Source organism: Ambystoma mexicanum, chromosome 6q, assembly GCF_040938575.1.
Source record: "Ambystoma mexicanum isolate Mex_15411 chromosome 6q, UKY_AmexF1_1, whole genome shotgun sequence".
NCBI classification, from domain to species: domain Eukaryota; kingdom Metazoa; phylum Chordata; class Amphibia; order Caudata; family Ambystomatidae; genus Ambystoma; species Ambystoma mexicanum.
Window position 1 is genome coordinate 1462890517 of NC_090937.1, and position 14806 is coordinate 1462905322.

At 45.9% G+C, this 14806-nt stretch overlaps 1 long non-coding RNA gene across 2 annotated transcripts in view; it reads left to right on the top strand.

Moving 5' to 3' along the window:
- The window catches only part of LOC138515634 (uncharacterized), a 257144-nt gene extending 250012 nt beyond the window's left edge, over window positions 1-7132 (top strand). The window contains exons 3-5 of one of the 2 annotated variants that reach the window (XR_011282125.1): window positions 5922-6064; window positions 6485-6549; window positions 6648-7132. This is a non-coding gene — a long non-coding RNA (uncharacterized lncRNA). The remainder of the gene's footprint in view (window positions 1-5921; window positions 6065-6484; window positions 6550-6647) is intronic. The other variant, XR_011282123.1, reaches the window with a different exon arrangement.
- Window positions 7133-14806: the final 7674 nt, after the last annotated feature.

The window sequence follows — 14806 nt, forward strand, 5'->3', positions numbered from 1 at the left end:
AAGTCAGCATTTCTTAATTTACAGACTGAATAGGAAAGTTACATGTGTGCATTTGAAATAAAAAATGTAATCATTCAAAAACGTGTATCCCTATCGTGGAAGTTTCTGCCAACTTAAAACAAATTGCAATTTGCATATAGAAATTATTTCTTGTATCCTAATCGAAATTATCTGTTGCATAATGATTAATAAATGTAAAAAGTAGGAATAATAATGATCTCTTTGCGAATACACATCACAGAGGAAAACTCAGCATCTTGAATTGTGCATTCTGATCTACAGCATATAATGATCTTTATTGTATTAAACTTGCACATTAACATCCAAAGTTACGCTATTAAAAATAAACACCTCTTCATAGGTTAAGGAGTGAGATTTCCCCCTCCCTTCTGTCAGGAGACTGGTGGAAGCCATACCTAAAGCAGAAGATGAGTGGACAAGCCGAGGTTAATAAAATAGCTGGCACACAGATAGATAGACCTATTATTGGGAGATTAATACTGAAGAATATTACTGGATTCAACTGGAAGGTAGTGGCTGTGGAGCAGAGCTACAACCATCTAGATGACTGGTACACAGGCAGACTAGAGACTAAAGCCCTTTCAGAGAGAGCTTATCAGCCCATACCGCAGATTGGGTTCCAGCCGGCCAGCTGTAAGGGATCTTGCTGAGGCAGTAATTCAAGACGGAAATGGGTCCAGGCTGATTCTCCAAAAATAAGAAGCCAAATTTGAAATGTAAGCATAGAAACCTCAATCTATCACTCCAAATTTCCCATAATTCTGTCCATGGGAAAATCCTGTGAATAAAAGGGCTGGGAGCCAAAGGGGTCTTAATCTGACAGGGACACAGGTGCAGTATTAAATTAAAATGCCCTGTCTTCTATTTGAAAGTGAATGCAAATGAGATTTTGCTTACAGAAACCCCAATAAATTTTTGTATTGAGAGGCACAATTTAAAACTGGTAGCATTTTGTACAAATTGAAAGTAGAGTTTGTTTTGCAAAATTAGGCACCATTTCTAATAGAATCCGTGGCTCATTCTGGCTCATTCTGGCAGAAAATCACGCAGGGCATAGTGTCATCACAAAATGCTACTACCTAACATGATACAATGCAAATGGCAGCTGGAGGAGAGCTTAGTCATATAGTAGATGTTTGTAGCACAGACAATTCATCCTATTCACAGAATATCATACACAATGTTAAACCCTTTAAATCCCTTACCTTGAAAGCCACAGGCAGACCTATGTGTAATGTGAAAAAGCAAGGGCGCTTTAACCTGGTACCTCTTACTGGCGAATGTTACCTCTCCAGCCCAATCTTGTAGAGCTGAAGGAAAATGAATAGGAATAGAAGGAAAACTACAAACATGTTCATTAAATTGCTCACACATGTTCATTGAAAGCTGTACAAACCTTTGTAGATTGAATGTTGCACACACATTGTTATTGCAAGCTAGGCACACAAATGCAAAGATTGCACACACATGTAAGAATACCCTGTGCCACTTTCAATGTAGAGAAAAAACTCTCATTCTATAAATGGTAGCTGCCATTGGAGAAAATGAAGACTGCACTTTAACGCATTTAAAAGAAATGTTTTAGTAAGATTAACAATTTTGAGAGGCATTTGTTGGCTTGAAATTGAAGTGCATTTGCAATGTCTAGTATCTTTTAGAGTACAAAATATAAATAGAATTTATCATGGAAACGAATGTTTGTGTGATTTCACATTAGTACGATTTATTTAATAAATTGCTTTGTTAACAATGTTTTTTGTATCTGTAACATGGGGTATAAAGCTGGAGACCAACTTTGTTTGAAGTGGACTTTAATTCTTTAAATACATTGCAAGGTTTCAGAAATGAATGTCTGTTTTTCTTACCCAGAATTGTGGGCTGGGTCTGTATAACAGGGCCATGAAATTATTAATGTCTTGTCGTGAACCTATACATTCAAAAGTCAAATAAAATAACTTTCACATCTCCATCTCTCTCTCTCTCTCTTTCTCTCTCTCTCTCCTTTCCTTTTTTCCTTTCTTTCTCTCTTTCTCTCTCTCACTCTCTCACTCTCTCACTCTCAAATAGATACATTGTGCACTGTGAAACTGGAAAATGAGAAGGGGGAGGTCTGGAGTGGCAGGGAGGCTGTTCCAGAGGGAGGCCCCAGCCGAAGACAGAGATTTACCCACAGCTTGGTTCTTTGAAAAACGACTGACCCTGACGGAGTTAGAGGTAGAGGAGCGAAGAGTTCGAGAGGGGAGGTATTTACGGAGGGATAGCTGAAGGTATTTTGGACCCAGGCTGCAGAAAGCCTTGTGGACAATGCAGAGGGTTTTGAATTTAATCTTTGCATTCACTGAGTGCCAATGAAGAGATTTCAGAGCTGGAGAGATACGATCCCAGGGCTTGAGGCCAAGAACAAGTCTTGCAGTCCTGTTCTGGATTAGTTGCAGAGGGCGGAGAGTAGAGGCAGGTAGATTTAGAAAGAGGCTGTTACAATAGTCCAACCTAGAGAGAACCAGAGCTTGGGATACCATGAGCTTCTGGGGGAAGGAGAGGAAAGGCATAGCACCTAAAGTGCTAAAAATTATGTTGTAAAGCTGGAGGGGGTTGTTGGGAGAAGTCTTGGTGAGGTTTAGAAATAATGTCAACATTCCTCTATCACCGCCATCCATATGCAGAACTGTGCAGAGCATACGAATCTCTCCAAACTCAACCCGCCATCCTCTTTCACGTTTATCCAGCTGGTGTATGGTTTGGAGGTGTGGGCATGCACAAAGGCATGGATTGCCAGTCAGCACGTGATGTGGGGCCTACTGCTTACTACATGTTAGTGTGTTAGTGCCTAGGCTATCTCTTCTCCACCCAAATGTTACAGCCCATTTCAGTTTTCTGCCTTAGTAGTTGACTCGTGAGATGTTATATTATGGTATATTAGTGGGATTTATACCACGTACCGCTGCTATGTGCGTGGCCACCAGGTGCTCTTGGACATCAAGGGTCCTTTGACAATTGTTAGTAGAAAAGCCCCATGATTAAAGAAGCCAATTATTAAAAGTGCATGAATGCTCTAAATGTCGTTAAGTCGTATATTAACACAAGTGTCTTTTGATTCTTGAAAGTTAAACATGGATTTCGGTGATAATTTGCTGGCTTGATTGCAAATGAAACACCATAGATTGCAGATTTTTTCTTCTGTGATGCAGCTGAACAAGTTCAAGGATCACTCAGGCCAGGGCTCTGCAAAGGATGGCAGTGTGAATACCACAGGCAGCCATGAAACATACCCACTGCCCTGTGTTAGGTTTTATGGTTAAAGAAAGATTAACATAAAAAAGACCTTTTCTATTTCTAGCACACTGCACGTGTTGAAAATAGAACAAATGTTTTGTCTATTTTCAGCACACTAGAAATAGAACACATAGGTAGTGGTGGAAATAGAAACACGTGCTTCTTTTTTTTAGTGGAAGAGGGACAACTCGCGTTAGAAATATTTTAAAAAATGCTTATTTCCAGGCTAACATGCGCATTTTCGATCTTCCAAACAAATATCTTTTCGTCTCCTTCTCGCCAATATTTTACACGGTAAAACGTCATTTTCAAGGTGACATGAGAGCAGGAGACAATTCTCTGCAGTGGGATCGAGTTAAATTGGCAGAAGGTGGGGGTGTGGGTTAACAGTGACGAGAGGCGAGTCTCCGGCTCTGTCGGGGGCTTGTCTGTTTAATCCACCAGTCCCGTTCACACTTCACAGGTCACTGAAGTTTTGAAACTGGTGAACTGCAAATGTTCGTGGGAGCTCCAAGAGGTTCGGTTTTCATTAATGATTTACCCAGATATAGTGAACCACTTTTAAAAATAATGTTCCCAACTTAACCAGTAACAGGAAAAAGAGGTAATGTCTGGATTTACTGTAAAAGGGTACGCCGAATTTGTAAAAAAAAATTACTTACCTGAGAGAAACTCTGTTGCATAGTGTAAGCCTCGAATCAGCCTTCATAATTCCGGAAAGTCACTGTACTAATTGCCCGCTCTCCAGTTTAATTAAAAAAGCAACTAGCTTTCATTGCTGTTTATCATCATCACACCGTCTTTTTTTAAAATGTTTGAGATCTGTGTGAAAATGTATTTCTCATCAGATATAATATGCGCCTTTCGGTACTACTCTACTATCCCTGCACATTCTTTAAAGCAATAAATTTGAGACAGGCATAATATCCAGGGTTGTAATTCATTTTAGTCACATGTTTGCGGTTCTACAAATGACTAAAATGTGGCACAGTTGTAAAGAACAGTCACCCCATGAGATTGGCAGAAGCCTGACGTCCATTTTGAGTGCCACCACCTGGTTCCTATTTCATGAGCTTAAACATTGATTTTCTCCTGTTGGTTTTATTTTTAGGAGTAAGACGCTTAAACCTCCTCCGTGGGACTTTTAAACAAACATTAATGCCGTACAAAAGAACCCTACAATAAATGTGAGTGAATGGAATAGCCTGGAAGATTATTCCAAAAACTCAAGAGCCCTGTGTATCTTCATAGTGATATTCTGAGAGATCATATAAACTCAAATATATGACAACATAGCACATTTTGGAGAATGGGAATCCATCAGCATCTACCCCATACGGACATGGAAGGCTCTGCCTTTGGCGTAATGCTCATTAAAAGTAATTTTCAGACTACAGTTGCCCCTCATCAAACGCCCCTCCGGTGCGTGGTTCTTCACGTGTGCATTTTCCTCTTCTCCCTATTGGTGTTTACATCATCTTAGTGAATGTCAACATTGCCCACTTTTAGGATGGCTGCATTTGCACAATGATACATTAACTTGGGTACATAACTTGTGTTCAGTTGCCATGCAACCACAACATAGATTTTGTATAATTCGCTAAGTTTTTTTGTGGCTTTGTAAACACAGCGACAGGTCACTATAAGATGTGGTTGGGCACTTTTTAGCAATGGAACATACACGAGATTCATTGACATGGACCGTTCTGGCACAAGTACCGCTGATTAGAGATGGTTCCCTGAGCAAAAAGAAACTATACCACAAAGAACAAAGGTTGATATATTTGTGCAATAGTGTAGAAAAAGGCCTGAACAAGATGATCGATTGGTCAACAATGTGAGAAGACGCAGTTGCTGTCTACATGTATAAAAGTATATCTTTACAAGAGGACAACCACATACATTAGTGGTGGAGCTGTGGATACATAATCACCCTTGTTATTATTATTATTATTTTTTTATATAATAAGGCTGCATAGTAAATGGTAACTTGTTATAGACCATGCTCTAACAATAATTCAGACTGAGACATCCGTTAGTCACATTTGCTAATTGGGCTAATAATTACGAAGTGTAGAGGATGGTAACTATAGAAAGAATATGCTATATTTATTTGCACATTAACTACTAAATATACAACCTGGTCAGCGTCATATGTTGGCTGAGTGTATCACATGAGGTAAACGGTTTCCCCCGACGAGCGTGCAAGTATACGACTTACCTTTGCACTTTATGAGTTAAGAATCATGGCTGTGATTGCCATGGATTACGTTTATGCATTAGGAGAAATGGCCGACACTAGAAGATCGTTTGGAACAGATTCTGACATACCAGTGTTCAAACAGGAAGAGTAGTTAAACATAGCCATCACGTCCGGTCGACGCCATTAAGATAAAAGTAGGATTTATCCTTACTTCGGCGAGGGCAAAATCATTGGTAGAACGCTCAAAGACGTGCGGAATGGTATAAACAAAACTAAGGTGAGCAAGTAAAACTTAGCCCGTATGTGGAGATTTTCATGAGTGCGAGTTGTATTAGAAGGTTTACGATTGATATTTGCCTATAACGAATGCCAGTGGGTGGAGATTGTACTAGCTACAAACATCGTTGTCATTCCGTCCCTCCAGAATTATGCGAGTGCAAGATTGAAAAAGCTGCATGTCCTTTTCATATACGCGGCTCACGTACCATCCTAAGGAGAGAGAGGAACTCTCATGCACTCTGGAAACATGAGTACACCAGGAAGTGCAACCTCGGGCACTTCGAACAGGTACGAGCCAAGGATAATATGTTGTACCTGGATGAAGGGTAAAAGTAGTGTTGTACATGAAAGGGGGCAGTTTTAATAATTTTTAAAAAATAGATGGAAATATGCTTGAGTTGGGGCATTTAATACAGCTTATTACAACACTTGTGTATTTTTTGTGAGGACGCTAGATGGTCCAGCTATAGTACTTTGTGGACCATTTTGAGTGTCAATTGCAACACTATCCGTAGAGTGATGACTATACAAAATACAATGTTTTGCTACACAATAAGAAAAGTCTTGTTGCAACTGCAGTTTTCGAATTGCAGTATTGGGGGAGGTTCATAAATTCTTTTCCAGTAGCTTAAAATCCTTCAAATACCATTGATCTGATCATGGTCTCTTACTGGGTGTAATGAATGCTTTTTCTCCTTGTTCCCATAGAATCGATTCCTAATAATAAGGAATTCCACTTGGCGCATTTTATCTGTATTACTCGAATAAATGCAGTAAGCCTGGTTAATATTATTAATTTATTTTGACTAGAAGTTATAAGATTAATATTTATGTAATTTAACTCATATTAATGGTTGTGCTATCTCCGTAGGTCACTGTTGAAACAGACAGATCAGCCCTGATAGAGGACTGTCAGCGGCACGCATATAGAGGAAGACGGATGTCTACTAAGCTCATTTTTATGACACATTGTAAAATTCCCCTGAAGAATTTCCTGCACAGAATGGTTGTGATTAGCATATGGGAATGAAACATGCTGGGATTGTTGTCACTGTGATATTAATTATGACAGCAGTATTAAATTACTAATAACTTTGTACTTGATGCCAAGACATTTTCAATTGAGTCTACTATAATCGAGTACACTAGACACAAGTACTGATTGAACAAGACTAAGTGCTAGTTTGAAGTAATATGTGTCATTTTGTAGATTGTCATCCCTTTGATGGACATTGTTTTATGGGTTTTCACAAATTGTATGTTTTGTTAGGATTCTTTTTTATGTTATTTATTTTTTGCAGGTTTATGGTGAGGGCTTCAACACATCTAATTTGATCTTTGTGATTGTTAAGCTCATAGTGGTGTTTATTTATCTTCCTAATATATAGTAGGTTTCATATATATGTAGGTTTTTCATCACTTTTCTAATACGTGTTTTACAATGATACAATTAATTTTTTGTATATTCGTTGGTTTTATGAATTAATTTTTAAAAAATGTTAATGAAAATTCTTTTAGAGATTCTACATTTATAAAACTGACTCTTAGTGTGGTAATTTCCATGAGTAGTTGTAGAGTGTCTTTCCGGTTGCGTGGTACTGACAGTTCCTGTAGTGGGTTGTTCCCTACAATAGGGGTCTTTGACCTTATAGGTGATAGCAAAAAGAGGTGTCAAGACTTTTTAGAAACATAGTTTGTCTATTCAAGGGGCGTAGTCTTGTCCTCTGATGAAAATAATCCCCAGGTCCTTTTTTAGTTGATTAGCACTATAAGATGGAGACTGTACATATTGTATGGAGAGAAACAACAGTAGGCATTTGCTGCCGGGCTTGCTGCTAATTATTGCTGCTATATTTCATGTGTCAGTGGCCCTCATTACGACCCTGGCGGAAATCGAAAAACGATGGCGGAAATGCAATACCGCCATCGAATAGCGCTCGGTGCGACTATGACCCGTCACCGTAAAGTACGATGCCATTAGCGACACCGTAGTGAACGCCAACGCTAACTGCACCAAGTACGCGCGCGCGCGCCATGCCAAACCGTAATTAGCACCATGGCGCAAGGGTACGCGAATTCCGACCCTAGCGGACATGTACTTAACGCCATCAAGCACGGCGGAAAGTACCATTCCGCCATGGTGAGAAGTACGGCATCGCGAATCAACCGTAAACGGCCCCACTGAGTGCCTGTACACCGCTCCCTGGCCACATAGTACAACTCCCCGTAGGTGCAACGAAGTCACAATGCAACCAGTGAAATGTACAAGTCACCCATGCATGCCAACGAACAAAAGAATCACAAGAGGGGCCAATGGGAGCTGCAGGGCACAGATGGCACGAATACAGAAGCTATACCAATGGACATGCCCTCAGTCTCCCACCAAGAAACGCACGCAAACACAGGCACCTGTGACCAGCAATATTCCGATAATCACATCATTCCACCAATCCACCTGGCTGACCGGCATCTGTTACACAAAACCTAATCCCCCGCCCCTGAGCATGACATCATCCAAACAGTCATATTGGCAGCCCTCACCCCTGACCTCACTGGGCTTCGTAGGCAAACGCGCCCAGCACAGTACCACGCAACTATACTCCGAAGCTGGAACCCAATGCAGATCTCCTCACAATACATCGCTCCCCAAATAGGAATATGCCACATCACTTGCAAAGAAGAACGCTACACGGCCCATATCAGAATAGAAATTTAATGCACAACAAATTCACCAAGCCCATACAGCCATTAGGCCATGAACTCCAAAACACATTTCACCATTGTGGGCTGCATCCGCAATAAATGACCAGCTACTTCTTGTGTGACTCCCTGTTCCTTCATGGTACACAGGGGCTACATTCACGTACGAAAAGGCAACATGGAAGCGCCTAGAACCGCAGGGCCGTCCCAATAGGGAGGCACTAGTCCAGCTGAAAGGCCGAAATGTTGCTCCGAGCCACTAGTACTGCGTAAGGGCATGTGGCCCATTGGCGATCGTCCCATAAGATCGTAATGCTGCTCCACTGATTAACACGAAGCAGCAGGTGTCGGGAGTAAAACCCATCTGCAGGAGTGGCATACAGATGGCAGTGGCAAAAGGGGAGGAGATACCTGTCAACCAAAAGAAAAGAAAAATAAAAGAATGGCCATCAGAACTACATTCGAACAACTCACTTCAATGATCACACTAGATCCACAGCCATATGCATGCTAGCCCACTCCAAAGGATCATCACCACCCCAAAACCACTTGCGACTCATAACTATCCATATCGAGGTGAAAACACCATCACAAACGAGTGTACCTGTGCATGCGTCTGTGAAAACAGAATCCATCAGATGGGATTGGTAACGTGCATGGACACAAGTGTCTGAAGGCGCGTCGAGACAGGGAGGGCTCAACAAGGCCAGATAGACGATGGTCCCACTATGGCAGCCCTGCATCACATAGCGCAGGGGAGGCGGACAGATTCCAAGAAGCCCTGTACATGGCAAACACCGTATCAAATCATCTGCCCATGCATCCATTCATCATTCCCTCATCCCGTAATGAGAACGCCTGTTTCCATACTCACATAACATGTGAGAATTCCATTGAGTCTGTGCGTTATGCAGCCTGCAAAATCCACTGTGCCCCAGCCCGTAATTCCAGTGTTGTGAAGTAACATGTATTTGGGAACGTCCGGCCTCATCATCCACTTCGCTATTGCGCATCCCAAATTATTCATATCAATCATTGCATCCTCGCCATGGCCCCTGTCCCAAGGACACTGAACAATAGAACGTTATATTTGCAGTCAGACCTGTGGGCATCTCCTCGCCGCTAGCTGAAGACCGAAAGCGCCGCCCTTCGAATTCCTCATTTGCAACATCACGTCGAAAAGGCATCTGTGGCCGCTTGAAATCACAAATTAATCCATCTAGTGCGGCTGTGTGTGAAAATGGCAACTGCCTTCACTCACAAATGGGAGGCCCCGCCCGTCGGTGAACCCCGGTACAGTGATGCATGAGGGTCCACCGTTACTCGAGTACTACGTTCCACTGACCCTTCACAAGTCTGTTCGCGACTGCAAAGAATGCATGTGAAACAATGGGACCATAGCCGAATGAACATATCAACCAATGTTACACGGCCATCGGGTACTAATACATGATTGTAATAGCAAGATGCCATTCCTCGAATTGCAGCGTTGTGTGCGGGACGTGCTCGCCCAAAGGGGAGAGCAGCTTGCACAGGTGGAATGAATCACCACAGGTGGAGGCCATACAGCCTGAAAACACATAAATTGCACGCCCAGTCTCCTCCCACAACCACTCCGAAATGCTACCGGCAGGACTCGCGATGTTGGCCCTGGGGGACCTGATAGCACTGCAAGTACTCCAACTCCAAGAAGAAGACGAACACCAACTACAACCGGCCGCACGGAGGAGACGCAGGAGGAGGAGGAGGGCAAGGCAGGGCCAGCAAGGGCTGCCAGCACAGCCACTACCACCACGCAGGCAGCCCGCAATCCCACGCCTCCGAGCACATCCGTTCAACCTCACTGCTGAGCAGATCCACACCCTCTACCGTTTGGACCGGGACACCATAGCCGCCATTGTGGACATGACACAGGCTGACCTTGTCAGCATGATAGATAGCCCAACCGCCATCCCACCCCTACTGAAGGTGGTGTCTGTACTCCACTTCCTGGCCACAGGCACCTACCAGCACACAGTCGGACAGTTGCATGGCATTTCTCAGCCACTGTTCTCACGGACACTATTGCAAGTGCTCGATGCCCTCCTGCAGCACGCAGACGACTACATCTCTCTACCACGCTCGGAGCAGGAAATAACCAACACAAAAGTGGGATTCCATGCACTTGGCGGCATACCGGGTTGCATTGGTGCCATCGACTGCACCCATGTGGAATTGGTCGTCCCACATGCCATGGAGGCCCAGTACCGCAACCGAAAACAATTTCATTCACTGAATGTACAAATGGTGTGTGACTCCAACAGGATCATTACACATTGTTGTGCCCGATTCCCTGGATCAACCCATGATTCTATGGTCTTGAGGAACTCTACAATACCACGCTACATGGAGCGACACGCAGGGAACAGATCCTGGCTACTCGGTGAGTCTCATTTCATGCATGATGATGTGGGGTATGTGATGCGGCAATGACCTGGCAGGAAGGGGGGGGGTGCGTACGTAGCAATGGCATTCCACATAATTCGTTTATCGTCCACATACAGGTGATGCCGGATATCCACTGAAGAGATGGCTCCTCACACCAGTCCGGAACCCACGGGACCAGCATGAGGAGGACTACAACCATGCCCACTCACGTTCCCGTGTAGCCATTGAACAGGCATTCGGCCTACTGAAGACTCGTTTCCGGTGCCTCAGCAGGTCTGGCGGGGCACTCCTGTACCGCCATGAGAAGGTTGCAAAGATGGTGATGGCATGTGTCATGCTCCACAACATGTGCGTACGTAGAAATGTGCCCATGCCCCCTGACGCAGAACTGCAAGCACCTGAAGATGGTCATGATGAGGGTGGGGATGTGGCAGCACCTCAAGGAGTCTGCGAGGCACAGGAGGGCCGTGAAATTCATCAGCATCTCATAGATGCATGCTTCTAGCACTCACGCCTGGTGGCTGATACATGGACACGGGACTCGTGGCACTGTGTGTGTCTGGTACATGCACAATATGGACTGTACGCCTATGATGGCCTAGTACACAAAGATCATTGTCCACACATCTCATTGGTTGATCGTGCATTGTTTATGGCATATGTGATATCATGTTGAACACCCTATCGACCCGCCACCCAAGTGAGCCCAACACACCCCCTCCACCCTCCTACCTCCCCCCCGAACACCAGTGTCCAAAGATGCTCATTGTCAGTGGGCAGTCGCTATTGCAAGCCCCCTCTGCGGGTATCAGGGGCACCCCTGCCTGTGGAGCGCAGGTTCCTCCCAGATCTACGTTGGGGGCTGCCCTGGACGGAACTTGCAACGGATGATGTCTCTGCCTGCTCACGTCCATGCATGTCCCTAAGGGTTTGTGAGAGCTCAGTGAGCACACGGTGCACTGCGGCAAGTTCGGCACATACGTCTTTGGACGTCGCATGCAGTTCCCCCCTCAGGCTCTTGGTGGTTCTCTCCATTTGGACTCTCAGGCTCTCGGTGCTACTCTCCATTTGGACTCTCAGGCTCTCGGTGCTACTCTCCATTTGGACTCTCAGGCTCTCGGTGCTACTCTCCATTTGGACTCTCAGGCTCTCGGTGCTTCTCTCCATTTGGACTCTCAGGCTCTCGGTGCTACTCTCCATTTGGACTCTCAGGCTCTCGGTGCTACTCTCCATTTGGACTCTCAGGCTCTCGGTGCTACTCTCCATTTGTGCCCTAAGTGTCTCAGTTGATGTTTCTATGTCTGCCTTGGTGCCCCCACATCCATCGGCATGGTCCTTGAGGAGCGTGGCCAGTTGCTGCTGTTGCACGATTAACTGGTCGAGGGACTGTTGCCTCTGCTGGGCCATGGCCATTTGCGGTGGTGTCACAGAGGGGCTGTTCGCCTCATGTTGCCCTGCCACAGGGCTTGTGGGGGATGGCCAGTCGTCGTCTTGTGGGTGCCCCTGCGTGGTATCCTCATGGTGTACGGGATGGAACAGACAGGGGGATTGGGACAGGTCATGGATGGATCTGACTTCGACATCCCCGTCTTCTGTGTCGGAGCATGCTGCCATTAATGGGGTGTCACCTATGGTGCTGCTGCCACCAGAGGCAGTACCTTCTGTGGCATCCATTGGGGGGACCTGTGGTGGTGCTGTTGTGGGCATGCTGGCTGCTGGGGTGCCTGTTGATGTTCCCTCCTGTGTGCTGCCACTTGATATGTGCTGCTGCCGTGTCTTGATGCGTGCAGCTGAGGTGGAGGGTCTTTAGCCGTCGGTCTTGGCCCTCTTTGCAGGTGTGCTGGTAGGGGTGTCCTGGAGCTCGTCGTTTGGATCGGACCCTGTGGTGGAGTAAAGGAGGGCGAGCGTTATTAATGGGTCTGTGGGAATTGGAATGGCAATGTATCACATGCATTGGGGTGGTACCTGAGGGTGATTTGGGTCGGGGCCTTGGAGGTGCTTTCATGTGTGTGTGGAGTGAGGGTGCAGTTGTTTGGCAGCCTGCAGTTAGGGTGTGCCTGCTGCACGTGTAGTGGGTGTTTTTGGGGTTTTTACTTATTTATGTATTTATTGTGTGTTTTAAAGTGCGCTATCAGGCCAATGTGTGTGGTCGTTCTCCTGGCCATGTGTTGCTGTTGCGCTATGTGGACACATGTGAGTCACATGATTGGACATTGTGGATTTGGCATGGTTTTATTTGGGCCACCTACCTGATTCTCCGGATGTCTGCACTCCTTTCTCCATCCCTCCGACTCCCTCTATGCTCTCCATTCCAATGGTGGAGGCACAGATTTCTTCCCAGGGGGTCAACTTGATGGGTGATTCCGACCCTCCCCCGGTGGCTGTGGCAATGTTGCGGTTGGCAGAAAGTATGCTACGGACGCGTATCCGCAGGTCGTCCCACCGCTTCCTGCATTGCTGTGGGTTGCGGGGTGCGGTCCCCACCGCACTTACCCGCTGTGCCACCAGGGCCCATATGGCCTTCTTGTTCGCAAGTGCCGTCCTGGTCATTTGCGTGGAGAAGACGGCGGCGGCATTCTCCTGGAGGGTCTCTGTGAGTACGGTGAGTTCCTCACGGGAGAAGTGGACCTGCCGCTTGCGGTCGCACGCTTTCTTCGCTACTTTTCCCATTTTTCTTGGTTTCACTAGGGTGGATGACGGGTTGGGATGTGTCTCAGGGTGGTGTTTTTAGTGGTTGTGTGTATTTTGTGGTTTTATAGGTGTACGGGGTGTTGTTTCCCGTTCCGGGCCCATGTTTTTACTTCCGTTTCCGTATATTTACGGTCGCCATACTTTCCGGTTGGCGCTCACTGCGGTGTCCGCTATGATGGGTGGCGGTATTGCACCTAGGGCGCCGTACGGCGGCGGTGTGGGCCGTTTTGGGGTCATTTCCGCCATCGCGGACTTTGCACTTCCGCCATGGCGTGGTGCTCGTGCCCGATGGGTCGGAATGGGCCGCACTTTGCTCCATCGTGCAATGGCGGAAACGCTATTTACGCTGTGGCGGTCCGGTCAGTCACTTTCCGCCAGGGTCGTAATGAGGGCCAGTGTGTTTTACCCTTTCCCCAAATATCCTGTTGGTCTTATAAACTGTGTTTTACTCTACATGCTGACTTTGCATGTGGGGGCGTGAGTCCGTTTTCACAATGCCGCCAGACTGCGGTCACGTGACTTCCAATACTGTTATAGCTCGGAGCAGACAGCAAACTTCACTTCCATAGGCAGTTGCTGTCGGCTTGCTGCTAGTTATTGCTGCTATATTTCATGTGTCAGTGGCCCTCATTACGACCCTGGCGGAAATCGAAAAACGATGGCGGAAATGCAATACCGCCATCGAATAGCGCTCGGTGCGACTATGACCCGTCACCGTAAAGTACGATGCCATTAGCGACACCGTAGTGAACGCCAACGCTAACTGCACCAAGTACGCGCGCGCGCCATGCCAAACCGTAATTAGCACCATGGCGCAAGGGTACGCGAATTCCGATCCTAGCGGACATGTACTTAACGCCATCAAGCACGGCGGAAAGTACCATTCCGCCATGGTGAGAAGTACGGCATCGCGAATCAACCGTAAACGGCCCCACTCAGTGCCTGTACACCGCTCCCTGGCCACATAGTACAACTCCCCGTAGGTGCAACGAAGTCACAATGCAACCAGTGAAATGTACAAGTCACCCATGCATGCCAACGAACAAAAGAATCACAAGAGGGGCCAATGGGAGCTGCAGGGCACAGATGGCACGAATACAGAAGCTATACCAATGGACATGCCCTCAGTCTGCCACCAAGAAACGCACGCAAACACAGGCACCTGTGACCAGCAATATTCCGATAATCACATCATTCCACCAATCCACCTGG